Genomic DNA, 16,901 nt, shown 5'->3' with positions numbered 1-16,901 from the left:
TGCAATTTTCTGCATAATTGCAGTTATTGTTTACAGATAATATACTCTGCTTATCAATTACCAAGACTGGTTTTCATGTTGCTATGTATTTTTAATAGCTGGTATTTTAAGGGAATGTGTAATATCTCATTGAATATAGCTTTTTTGATTAACCAATCCTCCCTTATTAAAGGTCATTTGGAGTTTTTTCTATTGGTCTTCTTTTCCCATAGATGAAGAAAGTTTTCCATGTATAATTATCTGGTTAAAGGATATGAATATAATACGGTTCTTCATATACATAGCATTCCTAATTTTCTGTGCTTCTCAGTGATGGTCAAATTGTGGAAATGTTTATTATCTAATGCAAAATCTTAACTGCATGCTAACTGCTGCAAAAGTAAACTAAACCTCAAATGATTTACTTACAGAATTAAGTGTTTAATCACTCAATTTGCTGTCCTAATCAGATATACTTTTAATTTCAGTTTTTTCCTTTTGTTGAGCTCTGTTCCCCTAGTGTAATTCAATAGTCACTCTCGATTTATTTTCTCTATTTATTTTTTAGTAATAGCTTCTCTATATAAAAGGACTTTCAAAATACTCACTGAATATTGTATGTTAAAGAGATGTACATTCAGGGGTCAAGTAGTGCCTAGCCTCTAGATATTTATCACTCACAAGCCAAGGGGCAGGGAATAAGAGTTAGCATATAGTAATTGAAAAATACATTTCTGATGGAAAGGGGAAGAAGAATTGCCTAACTTTAAGATGATATTCATGCTTAAGTCATGGATTTATCAAACTAACATTCATTAAGCTAGGTGCTCAGTACAATTCTGGTAGAAAGAATATAGAGACAAAATATATTGCCAGCATAAGGTTTGATCCCTAACACATTCATTTTCTAATCCATCTGCACAATAGAAACACTTGATACTAATATTCAAGTCTCCTCTACAGAATCTGAGCCAATTGTTAAGGGTAGGGGGTGTTGTGCGTGCATATATTTAAAAGCCTCTCAAATGAGTCTAATGTGTAGCCAGCTGTCAGAACCACTGGTCTAATGAAAAAAAGCTGCCGTCAGTGAGATGCAAATTCATAACTTTGGTTCCTATTGAACATACATATTCGTGATAAACAGATTTTACCAGGAAAGCATAAATACAATGGCTTACAGCTGAAGAAGTTCTTATTCCAGTGTAGTTTGTATCCATTAGCATTATAATATGCAAAATTAATGTAATGTCTTGTAGCTTGAGAAAAATCAACAGATGAAAAAAATCACTTCAACGGATGGAAAGAATAAGCACAGAGCATTGTAAGTTCACATGAAAAGTGTTAGTGTTTTGCTAAATACATTGTTGAAGTGGCTTCACACTTAGCAATTATCACAGTATTACAATTTAGCTAATTCTGGCCTCATATTTTAATGCCTTCTGGTGTCAAAAGGTGAATCTTGTCAAAAGTCTGATATCATCAGTGATGATGAATGTGAGAGACACTTTGCTTAAACTTACAAAACAGTAATTATCTAAATTAACAGCTAATTTTTAAACGAGTCTTTATCCAGAAGGACACAGAAATCCTTTCCCAGCCCTAAAATCTCATTAATTTGCACCTCACTAATTTTAAGATTGTGAGAACAGCGGTAGACTGAAATTCACATTATCTATGAAAAAAGATGTTGTAAGTGTTTCAGGTAACATGAGTTAAAATAATAAAGGGGCCAATCTGCAGGTTCACAAGGGGACACAGAAAGAGACCACAGACCCAGGATCTGAATCAAATGGAACAACCCAACCTGTTCATTTAATATTTATAACTTCCTAACCTCTATGTTAGATGTTAGGATATAGTTAAGTTCTCCCCAAGAACAGGTTTTAGCATGGCAGGGATATTCAAACATAAATATAGAAAGTTAACTAAGATAAAATAAATGTCAAGACGGTGACATTCATTCACAGGTTATATCAGAAATAATTCGCCATGTTTCCTTTCCTTCCACTGCTTAAGGGCTATTTGTAATTATGTGTTTGTTTTAATTATTTCTTGTCTGACACCCCAACTGTAGTATATGGGCAAGGACAGCACAGTCTGTCCCTCAAATAATGCCAACATTCAGTAGAGCTGTCCAGAGTTCTCTAAAATGAAGACATCATAGGCCCTACAACACAAACAGAAGTCCAGCTCTTTATAGATTTCTAATTAAGTCCCTCTAATCATTTCATTCTACTTTCCCTGAATAATTTGAAAAGGTTACTATTTCTTACAATCATTTATCATGACCTTATTCCCCTTTTACTTTACTAGCCACCTCCATGGTGATAGCTCTTCTACTCCCCTTTCAGAATGTGATAACAAACCAAACCTGGCACACACACTGTATCCTCTGCTAAATGTTCTCTGGATTTTATGGAAATGTTTAGGCCATGAGCTTCTATTTTTCCTCTCCTCTTAAATCTAGGCACAGCATTCGTTAGACTACCATCCTTTAACCTTTTATATATATATAAATTTAAATTTATATATATATATATAAATTTTTTTTGAACATTTGATGGTTCATTCAGCTCTACTGCTCTCTACTCCCATTTGTTAGTTCATTCCCTCTCATTCAGCTCTATTGCTGTCTACTCACATTTGCTATGAAAAATGGTGGAAGTAATGGGCCTCATTCTATGAAAAGGCAACTCAGCAGAGAGCATCTTTTTTTTTTCTTTTTTTTTTTTTTTCCTTTGGGGCTCTGGTGCTGAAGGTTTAATCAATCTCATTTATTTCCTGGAGCATTCATTCTTCCATGCAAGTCCATTCTCTTTATTTATATATTCCCTTTTATACTCACATTCCATCCCTCTCCCCTTCCACATGCTCAGCCATTTGAATGAGGTTTTTGTGTATCTTTTTAAGTATCTTGTTTCACACTATGTCCTTTGTTTTGTGTGTATGTATTTGAATTTATGCCAACCCTTATCCTGGACATATCCCAGGGAAATTCCCACACAGAGCCAAGAGAGGCCAGGACCAGAGTATTTGTTGCAGGATTGTTTCTAGGAGCTGAGGGACGGGTGCAGCTGGGCCCTGCTCACTGGGAGAGCAGAGAGAGGAAATCTATGGACATGTGCTCTACTTCACAGTGGAGTATACAAACACAATATAATGCTGAGGGATTTTAAAAAACATGCTTAGTGAAAATAGAGAAGGAGATTTTTCTTAAAAAGTATTTTTCCAGATCTGTGACTATGATTGAATAATGTTTAAAAAAGCAGGCGAAATTTGTAAATTCCATCTAGCTTCTGCAATTTTGACACAATGTATGGTGTAGTTGGCAAGATAAAGGAATGGAGTTGGATCTGGAAATAAACTGATATATGCAATTACTAATGGTGTGATCTTGGGCTAATCATTCAGTCTCTATGGTATATATTTTCTGTATCTATGAAATAAATAATGTATGAGATTACCTAAATTTAACCATTGAAATATGTGTAGTTTTTAAAATAAAACCTTGGAGGAGAGTAAAGAAAAACTATATCTTAAAATATGAAACAAATATGCATAATTGAGCTAACTAAGTCTTGGGTCAAATGTTCAGCATTTAATATTACAGTATCTAATTGTGTTTAATAGAATGTTCTAGTATTTGACATATAATATTTAATGTACTCTTTATTATAAACTTATAATGGCTATGATCATTATAATTTATCAATATAAAAATTAATATAATGATCTCATGTAAGTTTTACTACAACCCTGAAATTAGGTACTGTAATTACAAAAACTTGAGATTTAAGCAAGTAAATGACAAGACCATAGTCACAGATGGGTAAGGAGAGTTAAGATACTAACTTGGGTATTGTTAAAATATGTAAAAACATATTCTGTTTTTACATATTATCATATTATTTAAATGGTGACAATATTATGTGGGTTCAGCTATTTTTCCCTGCAAATGAAACTTTAAAGAGAAAATATTATTCAGTATCTTGGCTTCCATGTTCGATTATCAAGCATTTTGATAAAAGATTGGTGTTCCACATTCTTGGCAAGCGGTTCAAAGGGAAGACTCAGGGACATTTTTTTTTTCCAGTTCTAATCAATACGTTCCCTTCATGCAAAAATCAGAATTGAGTTCAATAGAAAAATATTTCAAGTACTGTTCCAGCAAGATGAAAATAAAACAAGGGACAGCTTATCATGTTGCAGGAGGCAAAATTCTAAGTTTTCTTATATATACAATACATAATGGGAAACAGTGACATCTTTAAGGCATTAAAGTTATGTTCATAGGACACCTGGGTTGAGCATCTGCCTTCAGCTCAGGGCATGATCCCGGAAGTCTCACATTGGGCTCCCTGCACGGAGCCTGCTTCTCCCTCTGCCTGTGTCTCTGCTTCTCTCTGTGTGTCTCTCATGAATAAAATCTTTAAAAAAAAAAAATAAAGTTCAAAAGAAAACAAATGTCAAAGGTAGACTTAGATTTAAATGTTTTCTAACTTTCTAAAAAAAAATCATATTCGTTTTCACCAGTCATATTTCAAACTGCATCTTTTCCAAAGATCTTTTCAGGGCATTTTATAAGTCATTTTGGTTATCTAACTAATATAGAAAGTTGAATTATTTATTTTTAGGGTTGCTCAGTATAGACCTATTTTTAAAAGGAATGACTACTTGTATTAAAAGCTCAGAGCTGTAACCCTATAAATTTTTTAAAAATTTTCATTCTTGCATAGTTAACATACACTGGTATATTAGTTTCAGGTGTACAATACAGTGATTCTACGATTCTATAAATTACACAGTGCTCACATGATAAGTGTACTCTCAATTCCCTTCATCTATTTCACCCATCACCCACACCAGGTAGCTTCTGGTGACAATCAGTTCTCAATAGTTGATACTTTTCTTGTTTTTGTCTCTCTTTTCCTTTTTCTTATTTCTTAAATTCAACATATGAGTAAAATTATATGGTATTCGTCTTTTTCTGACTGGCTCATTTTACTTTAGTATTATATGATCTAGATCCATTCATGTTGTTGCAAGTGGCAAGAATTCATTCTTTTTTATGGCTAGTTTCCAGTGTGTGTGTGTGTGTGCTTGTGTACCACCACTTCTTTATCCATTCATCTATTAAAAGACACTTGGGCTGCTTCCATAATTTGGCTATTGTAAATAATGCTGCAAGACATAGGGGTGTATATATCCTTTCGAATTAGTGTTTTTGTATTCTTTGGGTAAACACCCAGTATGTCATTCACAGATCTATAGTACTATGTTTGAATTTTTGAGAAACCTCCATACTATTTCCATAGTGGTTGCTCCAATTTGCATTCCCACCGACAGTGTACCACAGTTCCTTTATTTCCCACATCTTCACCTACACTTGTTGCTGGTTTTTTTGTGTTTGTTTGTTTGTTTTTAGTCATTCTGACAGGTGTAAGGTGATAACTCATGTAGTTTTGATTTGAATTTCCCTGATTAGTGATGTTGAATATCTTTTCATGTACCTGTCGACCACCTGTATATCTTCTTTGGAGAAATGTCTATTATTGTCTTCTGTCCATTTTTTTAATTGTATTATTTGGGTTGTTTTTTTTTTTTTTTTTTGGTGATGATTTGTGTAAGTTCTTTATATAGTTTTGATACTAACCCTTTAGGGCTATGATATCTCAATGAGCCATTTCTACATCATGCTATAATAAATTGAATGCTTTTGAAATTGAAAAGATAATATACCAGAGCTGTGACTACTCATTTGTGTGGCTTTGCTAACATTAAAAAATCAGATGATAAAATACAAACCGCATACAGTTATATATCTAAGACTTTACAATTTGATGTGTTTCACAATGACTATAAACATAAGACAAAAATTTATATTGGCACAAATTATCAACAAATATTGAACAAACAAGTTTGTTTTTCCTTTTTGTAGGAGAAAAATGGATAAGTGGGGTTTTTATAAGTAGTTTTTTTTAATTCAAGATGGATAATTACATCTGAGTTTATACTTTAAAATATGTATAAATTGGGTTAATTATATTTGAATAAAGATATATGAATAATAATTATAAGCTTAGGATGTTTCCTACAGTAGAAAATTTATGAATATTCAGTTTCTCCTTGCATTACAAATACTGAGAATTTTAGGGAAAGCTCAGTAAATATTTTTGAAGTACTGAATAAGCATCATATAATTTTTTATAGAGATTCATATAAATATTTTTAAATAGTATATATTGAGTTCTATGTGTTTTTGTATGTTTGGGTTATTAACACCTTATCAGATATGATTTGCAAGTATTTTTTCCCATTCTCATTGCCTTTCACATTGCTTCTTTTGCTATGTAGAAGCTCTTTAGTTTTATGTAGTCCTATTTGTTTATTTTTATTTTGTTGCTTATGTTTTGGGTATCATATCAAAAAATCACTGCCAAGACCATGTCAAGGAGCTTTAATTCCTATGTTTTTTTTAAGGAGTTTCATGGTTCAGGTCTTTTATCCATTTCCAGTTAATTTATGTAAGTGTTATAAGATAGATAGTGCTATTTATTTCTGGGTTTGCTTTATGCATTTAGGTTCTCTGATGTTAGGTACATAAATATTTACAATTATTACGTCTTTATGATATATTGACTTGACCCTTTATCATTATGTAATACCCTTCCTTGTCTCTTTTTATTATTTTTAGTCTATTTTGCCTGATATTTGAATAGCTATCTCTGCTTTTTATTTTTTTACTCTATGCATGTATTTAAAGATAAAGTCAGTGTCTTGTAGGCAACATATCATTTAATCTTGTTTTTTTAAAACCCATTTAGCCATTTTATGTTTTTTATTATAGAAATTAATATGTTTTTATTTAAGGTAATTATTGATAAGAACTTTTGATCTTTGGTTAATTGTTTTCTGGTTATTTTGCTGATCCATTATTCTTGTTTCTTATCCTGCTATCTCTCTGTGTGTGTATGTTCATGCCATGTGAGATCAATATGTATTGTCTTCTTTATCATGTTTTTATTTTATTTTTTATTTTTTTATCATGTTTTTATATGTGAATACTCCAGGTTCTTTTCCCTTGTGGCCACATGAGGCTAATCTAAAATATTTTTAAATTATAACATCCTATTTTAAACTTATACCTAAGTTAAAAAAAAAAACTAATACCTAAGTTTTATATTTTTGCTTCTCCTCTTCCTCTCATTTTAGGTCATCAATGTTACAGTTGACATATTTTTTTATATTGCATAAGAACAAGTTGTTATGGTTATTTTTACTCTTGTCTTTTAACCTTTAAACTAGAGCTGTTAAATGCTTAATGTACCACTATTACCATATTACAGAATCCAACTTTGACTATATATTTACCATTACCAGTTAGTTTTATACTGCCTTCTTCAGTTTTTATGATGTTAACTAACATCCTTTTATTTCCACTCAAGGAACTCCCTTTAGCATTTATTAAGGCAGATCAATGGTGATGCATTATCTCAGCATTTATTTGTCCATGAAAGCCCTTATATCCCCATCATTTCTGAAGGACATCTTTGCCAGTTAGAGAATTCTTGATTGACAGTTATTTTCTTTCAATATTTTGAATATGTCATCCCATTCTCTTCTGGACTGAAATTTCTGTCGAGAAATCTACCAATCATCTTCTAGGGTTCCCTTGTATGTAACTTCTCTTTTGCTGCTTTTAAAATTAGTTATTTTTGATCTGACAATTTTGCATCCTGGTGTAGCCCTATTTGGGTTCAACCTGTTTGGAATCCTTTAGGCCTCTTAGATCTGAATGTCTTTTTCTCTCCTCCAGGTTTGCAAAGTTTTCAACCATTGTTTTGCTTTAAATATCATGTCTCCTCCTTTTCTCTTTTCCTTATGGAATTCCCATAATGTGAATATTGGTTGTGTGTTTTTTTTTTTTTTCTCATTGTGTCCCAAGACTTTCTTCTTTTTGCTCCTGTGGATAATTTCAAACACCTTATGTTTCAGGTAATTTATTCTTCTGCATGGTCAAGTCTTCTTCTGAAGTTCTCTATTGAATTCTTCAGTCAGTTACATTTTTTCAACTCTAGGATTTCTCATTCTTTTATGGTTTCTATTTAATTGTCTATTGTTCTTGGAGTTCACTACAATTCTTTAAGAGGATTATTCTGAATTTTTGTCTGACAGTTCATATGTCTCCATATCTTTATGATCAGTTATTAGATCTTTGCTAGTTTCTAGTAGCTATTCTTATTTTTTAAATCCTGTTTTGGTCTCTGTGCTGCAGGATGGTGCTTCAGGCTTATTTCCATGTTCCAGAATTCTCTCTGTGGTCTTTTGTCCATAAATAGTTGTTATTCTTCTTGTAAGGGGGGAACAAAGTCAATAATGACTTATGTTGCCATCCTGCTTATGTCACTCTCCATAAATCAAAATCACTTTTTCAGAGTTAAAGTAGTGCATTGAATTCCAAATTATATGTTCCAGGGCCAATTATCATATTTCAGGATAAAATTGGATATAACTCTAGAAGAGTCAAAGAATAGAGCTGAGTAAGAGAATTGAGATCCATAACCAAGTACATACCAGGATGGAGATAAGTCAAGCTAGACTGTTAAGCCTAGATTCAAATTATTTTTGTAGGCAATCCACATAAGATAATTCCAAAATGGGTGTTCTAATCATGATTCTAAAGAATTAGGAGCAGGGAGCCCTTGGAGTTGGCATACAATTATCACCATTCCTCATAAAACCATCTTTTCTTTTAGAAGATTTTATTTATTCATTTGAAAGAGGGAGAGTGAGAGGGAGAAGCAGACTCCCCACCAAGCAGAGAGCCCAACTCTATCCCAGGACCCTGAGATAGTGACCTGAGCTGAAGGCAGATGGTTAATTGACTGTCACCCAGGTGCCTCCTCGTAAAAACTTTTTGCATGGGTTTATAATGCAGAGAACTCTTGTTCTGAGGGAGAAGACAGTTATGATTTAATCAGGATATCAGGTGAAAAGGAACTGAAATACTCAGCAGTTTATCAAGAGGGGATCTAGTCTCAAAGCTGAGAGACAGGTGATGTCTTGATCTCAGAATGAAGCAGAACATTTTAGAGTCTCAGTGTAAAGACAAATGATCAAGAAAAGTTTTAGAATGGTGATCCTGGGCTCCTTAAAATCCTCCTCACTAAAGCCAGGAAAAGCTATAGAAAACAAATAAGGAAATATATTAGTTCTGGAGGTGGGAGAAGAGGAGGCAGAAACTGAAAATTTGTTAAGGTCTCTGGTGACACCTGTGGACCCCAAAACATTAGGCCATATTTTTTTCTGTTGTGTATCTTACTGTTATTTTTTCCACTTTATACATAGAACTATCTCTGTAATCCCAATGCTCTAAGAATTTATGTTCTTGAAAAGGAGAATTAGGAAATAGCATCCAAATATACAATAATAATAAGCATAAGGTGGAGTGGGATGTTATCAGAAAGTGGTCTGGGAGGTCCCACTCACCATGCTAGGTCTTGGAAAAATGATTGTCTTTCTGTTCCTCAAGGATGTCAATCATGAATCGACAGAATAGTATTAAATGAGGTTCAACTTCCAGCATTATTCTGTGGAACTTTTATTCACAGCTAATATCATTTGAACTCATACCATTCAAAAGTTTTAAGTCATCATGTTTTCCACAGCTGTCTGTTTTGTAATGTCCTCTCAGAGGTGTTAAACAGAGCTCACAAGATCTTTATGAAAAGAGTTCCTTCACTAGAGGTGGACTAAAGGACCCACTGTTTGAGGCAACATATGATGTGTTAGATGACTTTAGCAGGTGTTTTTCATATCCATGATCCTATGGAAACAGTTTGCTTCTTTATTAAAATGGTTATCCAACCCTAATAAATAATGAAACAATATAAAGCATGTTTTTAAACTTTCTTGATTGCCATAAGATAAGCACATACCCTTTTCAGGCACTCAATTTCTATTATATCAATATTATACTTTTAGAAGTGGAATTTTCTATAGGCAACAGGCAAGACTCATTTTGATGGTTTTGCATGCTATGTCCAGATGTAAGTCATTTGGAACATTGACTTTTTAACTTTAAAGCTCTGGCAGTTTAAAATGTTTTTCAATGTTCAACTTTACACTTTATGACATCAGCAAAATTTTACACTAGTGACAGATTGATGAAGAAGGTATCCTTTAAGTTTTAGGCAAATTAAAACTACTTCATAGTAAAAGTATTCCATATTCAGAGATAGAATTTCTTCTTCCTTAAGCCGTTCATATATGCAATATTGCTATGATTGACAGATAACCAGAAGCTATGACATAAAATACCAATAAGTGAATTGTGATCCATCCTACATCTGAATTTTTGCATGAAAGTATACTGTATTCTGGGTTCTTATCAAGTGCCAGGTTCTAATGAAGTAGCACTAATAGAATGATGACATAAAAATGCAACAAGTGATATCTATACATATGTCTGATTACATATCTCAGTAATAGAGATATATATATATAAATATAAGTATATATCTGAGATATATTTATATGTACATATGCACATATGTACATAAACATATATATTTGTACACATACATGCATATTTAAAGATTTTATATATATATATTGTTTAAAATAAACCAGCTTCCTTTAAGCACACATTCCATTGGTGCTACTAAAAACTTTACTCCCTCCCTTCACAACAAAATCCTTGAAAGAAATATATTTATCCTTACTTCATTCTCTTTCTAAATCCCAGCAGTGATATTCTACTTCCTCTTTACCAAAAGAAAAGATGTCAAGATCACAAATGTCTCCCATACTTCTAAAGCCAACAGTCCATTCTCAGTCTTCATCTTTCTGAAATATCACTATTTGACACACTCAGTTTCTTAAGTTGCTCACTTGAATTCTAGAAAAAGTAGTGTTTCTTGAGTTTCACCTTCTGCTGTATTTAATATCCATCTTGTTGATTTCTCTTCACGTCTCCAATTTCGCATGCGTGAGGGTCTCCAAAATTATCTAGCTTACTCTGTTTTTGCTACACTCACTGCCACGATGTTATCTTTAACCCTTATGGCTTCAGAATCCATATTTATGTTGATAGGTCTCAAATTGATATCTTCAAACCTTCAATCGATATCTTCTCTAGCTATTCCAGTGCTCAGGCAATAGTTGAGTCATTTTTAACTCTTCTCTTTCCCCCCTACTCCATATGATATCAATTCAAAAATTCTTGAAGTCTCATATTCCTAATATATCACAAATGTGATCACTTATCGCCAACCTCACAGCTGCCAACATTGCTCAAGACACCGTTACCTTTTTGTCTGTTCTACTCTAACAGGAGATGCTAATAGGAGAAAGTGGGATAGGGGAGGTGGGGAGCACAGGAGCTACATGAGAACTCTTTACTTGTCCTTCAATTTTTATGTAAACCTAAAACTGTGTTAGAAAATAAAATCTGCTAAAAGTCCCTATAACTATTATATGCTAAAAGTCTATTATATTTGTAGTCAATTAAGCATCAGTAGTGTTATGGCACTTAACCAGTTTCTATACTTTCAAACTGCATTTTAAGTACTAAGTAAACAAAATTAAATACTGCATGGCATATTGCCCTATAGAAGAATATGGTCTTTGGGAAGGGGGAACCCTATTTTAATGAATAATCTTCAAAAAGAGAAATATAACCACATTACTAAATTTAGATATATAAGATACATAAGAAGTAGTGTTGTCTTATGTAAGTATAATAACTGGTGTTCTATAGTGATGGCTATTTTTCACGAAATTCCTTGAATAATAGTCAACAAGTAGCCTAGGACATTCACATTATGGTTCTTAGCTAATGTAACATTTCCTTGATATTTACAGTTTCTATTACATAAAATATTCATGGCAATCTTAACATAAAATATATAAATATATTAATAGTTTTATCAGTTTATCTTTACCCAAATTTAGGAAAAATTAGAATTCCAAAGAGTTGCATGATTTTTATATTACCATACAAATGTAGAAAGTCTTAAAATGGCCTCTCTACATAGAATGTGTTTACTCAGTGGTCTAGGTGTGGAGGGCAAAGTGAACATGTGTAAACAAGAAGTAAATACCCTGTTGGGTCACCAATAGCACTCAAGAATTTTTTCACTCCGTATCCTACTTCATATATATGCACTTAAGGCGTGTTTGCTTGCTTTCATCTACTCATTTGTCTTTAATTCTTAATCAAGAGGCTAAATGTGGTAGGACCTGCACATTATTAATGGAAGAAATCCTCCAAAACATTATATAGGTAGTCTTGGAAGAATTGAACAGCAGCGTTCCAAGCTGGGGTCTTTTAATATTCTTTTTTCTTTTTAAGTTTTTAATTAAATTCCAGTAAGTTAACATACACTGTAATAACAGTTTCAAGTCTACAATACAGTTATTCAGCACCTGGTGTCTTTTAAAGCAGATAATGTTGTGTGGCATTCTTTTTTTTTATAATAAATTTATTTTTTATTGGTGTTCGATTTGCCAACATACAGAATAACACCCAGTGCTCATCCTGTCAAGTGCCCCCCTCAGTGCCCGTCACTCATTCACCCCCCACCCCCTGCCCTCCTCCCCTTCCACCACCACTAGTTCATTTCCCAGAGTTAGGAGTCTTTATGTTCTCTGTCTCCCTTTCTGATATTTCCCGCACATTTCTTCTCCCTTTCCTTATATTCCCTTTAACTGTTATTTATATTCCCCAAATGAATGAGAACATATAATGTTTGTCCTTCTCCGATTGACTTACTTCACTCAGCATAATACCCTCCAGTTCCATCCACATCAAAGCAAATGGTGGGTGTATGTCGTTTCTAATGGCTGAGGAATATTCCATTGTATACATAGACCACATCTTCCTTATCCATTCATCTTTCGATGGACACCGAGGCTCCTTCCACAGTTTGGCTATCGTGGCCATTGCTGCTATAAACATCAGGGTGCAGGTGTCCCGGCGTTTCATTGCTTCTGTATCTTTGGGGTAAATCTTAATTTGAGAAGTTTTCATTCTCTACCAGGTTGGATGACGTGCTTCTCCATTTGTATGTGACCTATATGCAAGGAAGTTTGTGTCAGATACATGAGGATTTTTTTCATACTGTCTCTAGTAACTTCTAGTCAAATGCAAAGCAAGCTAAATATAGTAAGAGCTCATCCAATTTGGATGTTTTGTGTTGAGAAGACAGCCTTCAAACTAGCAGTTCTCAACCCTGGTGGTCCTTAAAGAATCTTACGGGAGGTTCTGTGAGTCCAAAACTACGTTTATAATAATTCAAAGATGTTTTTCACTCTTTTCATTATATTTACTTTTCATTATATTGACTTTGAATTAATCAAAATAAATAGAGCAGTTGGTTCCAGTGATTCAGGTGGTAGGCAGAGATTATGCTCGAAGAAATGTGCAAAGAAATATTTTGAAATTTTAGAATGTGTATTACTGTACTGAAAGAAGACTTACTATTTTATCATTAGTTTTCATATGTCAGAATTGGATTTCCATTTTAAGGAATGTGCTTTAAGGTACTGGTCATTTGTCTTTATTCTATCAGCACTAATGAGTTTCCTTTGACTTTTATAATATCACTAATGCTATGACTGGAAGTAGTGTGTTGAAATTCAAATGTGCCCTGCTTTATTCTACTTATTATTTAGTGGAAGAAATGTTTTCTTTATGTTTCAAGATTGGGAAAAGTTTGTAAAACATGACTACATTTTCCATTTACTGTTTCTCGTTGTCATTTAAAATAGCTTACCTGTGACAATAGGGAAAATCTAAGTTGATCATAAACTTATTTTTACTAGGAGTATATAAAATAAAATACACATTTTTTACACTTAAACACTTAACCTAATGTGCCAGTTAACCCCTCCTTTCTCTTGTACTAAGCAATTTAGTCACTGTTGTAAATGCTGATTATTCCAGATAGTAGTCATAAACATTATTCAGAGAAAATTAGTGGAAGTTTCCTGGGGATTTATCTGGAAAGATGTGGCTATAGGTCCAGTTATGAAATAATCAAAATTATAGTAGACAAATGCAGGAATCTGAGCTCTGAAGCTTAAATATAATTCAACAAATAATGAGGTATCCATTTCTATTTTAGAAACATTACAGTTTTGGAATATTATCTGGTTCTTCAAAAGTTTCATGGGAATGTATCCAATAACCATGCTTACAGGTTATACGTTCAGAAGTTCATACACAAGGTTTTGTATCTGAATCTTATTCAGAGAAGAAAGGTTTAGTTTTTCCTATCTTATTTTCTATCTCAGGAAAGAGATATCTCTATCTCATACAAAGACTTTTAGGTACCTCTTATCTAAGGGTATTCATTCAAGAAGTTGCAGGATAAGTAACTTCACCTATATGCTTCTGCCATTTTGGAAATTGTAATCAGGACAAATATATGTGTTGTAGAGGAAAATGTTTCTTTCTCTTACCATGCATTACCCATCCTTCATTATAGTTCCTTTTAAAAATTTAGGGGTTCACTTTTTAATTTTAAAAAATGAATATTACACTACAATCTCTTTTCTTTCCTATGTGGGAACTTAAGGATTAGTCCTTTGATTTATAAGCCCATCATAAAAATATTCATTTCTGTATTACATTTTTTAGTCTGTTTATTTATAAAACATCTTTTGGAAGACTTTCTCTTTTCATGAATTTCACTTTGAAAAAACATGATTTCTCTTTCTAATTTTGGATATCTAATTTTTGTTTTAATAATAGCATGAGCATTAGTGGTAATCAATTAAAAGAGTACTTACTGCTTTTTAAATATTCCATTAGTTCCTAACTTATTTTTCCTTCTTCTTCTTTTTTTTTTTTGGATGCAGCTCAGGAGGCTCTAATAGAATTACCATTTCTTGTGTTTTATAATATTTCTATATCTTTGTGGAAATATTTTTATCAGATAGTGTTTACCATATGATAAGCCATCTACACCGAGGACAGTTGTAATAACTATGCTGCATTGCTGGAGTACAAGCCATGAGAAAGACTTTCCAAAACATGTTGTTGGTTATTTTTAAGTGGACTCCATGCCCAGCATGGAACCCCACACAAGACTTGAACTCCTGACCCTGAGATCAAAACCTGAGCTGAGATCAAGAGTCAGATGCTTATCTGATTGAGGGCACCCCCTAAATCATGTTTTAATAAGTATATTGGAGAGATTTGTACTGAATCCTCTTGTCTTTAACGTCTGAATTCCTTTAGAGAGCTTCATAATTTTAATCCCATTTCACCTTTGTATTTCTATGACTGTTTTTGCAATTTCCTTTTTTTTTTGTTTGTTTATTTTTTTGGTTAAAATACTGAGAAATAACTGAGTTTTTATAGCTGTATTCAATATTAGTTGATTAAGCCTGGTGGCTCATGATATGTGATAACAGATTGAAGCTTGAGGGGGGAAAGGGTAATTTTACATCTTTCATTGAGTTTCATGATGCTGGAATTCATTCCAATATCTAAAGGCAAAGAGGCATGTAGCCCAGTGCTCTTAAAAAATTCTTCTGAGAGCTGACATCTGTTGTATGTTAATTGAGCAAAATGAAATAGGAAAGGAGGGATTGTTTGTTCCCGGAGTACTTTATTAGTTTTCTCACTATTTAGATTCTCAAAGAGAAAAATAGAGAAGGTATAGATCATGTCTATTAATATTGATATTATTTGACAATGTTTTGTCTTTTTTGATGTTAGACAAGATATTGTTATTCCCTACACAAACATTTTAGCATATTACTAAGGTTAAAGCAACTTGTAGTCAGTTTTAATAAAGATCTATATCAAAACCCTTGTGAAAGGCTGTTACAAATTAAACACCCTCAACATTTTGTAGCACATCTTTATGAGACAATTCTAGTCAATGGAAAGATGCTCTAGAGTTGACTTTAATTTGGATAAAATTAACACCAATTAAGTGTCCCTTATCAAGATGCCACACTATAAACACTTGTAATATTGCTGCCCCAGGTGATCCCAGAGAATCCTGAAGTGTTCTTTCAGCTACAAACTTGCCATATGATATCATTGCTTTGATTCTGCAGTTGCTATGGTACCCTGAACATATTCTCAGTATTAGTCCCTCAGGGCATAAATTAAGAAACACCAGCATTGTAAGATGTCAAGTGCTTAGCTCCCACTGGTTGTAATGCTGGTTTAATTTATTGAAAAGAAAACTAGCTCTGAGCTGGAATAAACAGTTTAATAGAACTCTTAGTATATAAATATTAATAATCATATAAGAGTATCTAGGTTGAAACATTTTAAAGCAATGTCAATACTTTTTAGATTAAGGCACCAATGTCCATTTAAACTCCCAATTCTTAAGGCCTATTTTTAAAATTCATTATGTAGAAATAAAGCAATGAGACATTCTAGATTCAGTTGATACAGTTCTTAAGAATTTTGGAGTCACTAGTTATATTCAATTGACTTCTTTTGTAGATACCCTAAAACTAATTTTTATTTGGCTTAATATTGACTTTTGGTTGTTTGCTTCAAGAACTAACTGATATCTAATTTATCCACTTTAAAAAAATGTTGAATTAAGCACTTTAAGTACAATCAGAGCTGTGCAACTCATCATCCCAAAAGGAAATTACCTACCCACTAAAAGCCATTGCCCATTCTCCCTTACTAACCACTAACCTGCATTCTGTCTCCTATGGATCTACCATTTGGACATTTCATATAAATGGAGTCATACAACATATGACCTTTTGTGACTTATTTCTTTCATTTAGTATAATGTTTTCAAGGTTTATCCACATTGTGTATGGATAAATACTTCTTTTTATGGCCAGATAATATTCCATTATGTAGATAAACTACCTATTCTTTTCATTCTTCAACTGATGAGTATTTGGGTTGTTTTCATTTTTTTACTATT

The sequence above is a fragment of the Canis lupus genome, chromosome 1, assembly GCF_011100685.1.
Source record: "Canis lupus familiaris isolate Mischka breed German Shepherd chromosome 1, alternate assembly UU_Cfam_GSD_1.0, whole genome shotgun sequence".
Taxonomy (NCBI): Eukaryota; Metazoa; Chordata; class Mammalia; order Carnivora; family Canidae; genus Canis; species Canis lupus.
Note: the sequence above shows the minus strand (reverse complement) of the source record.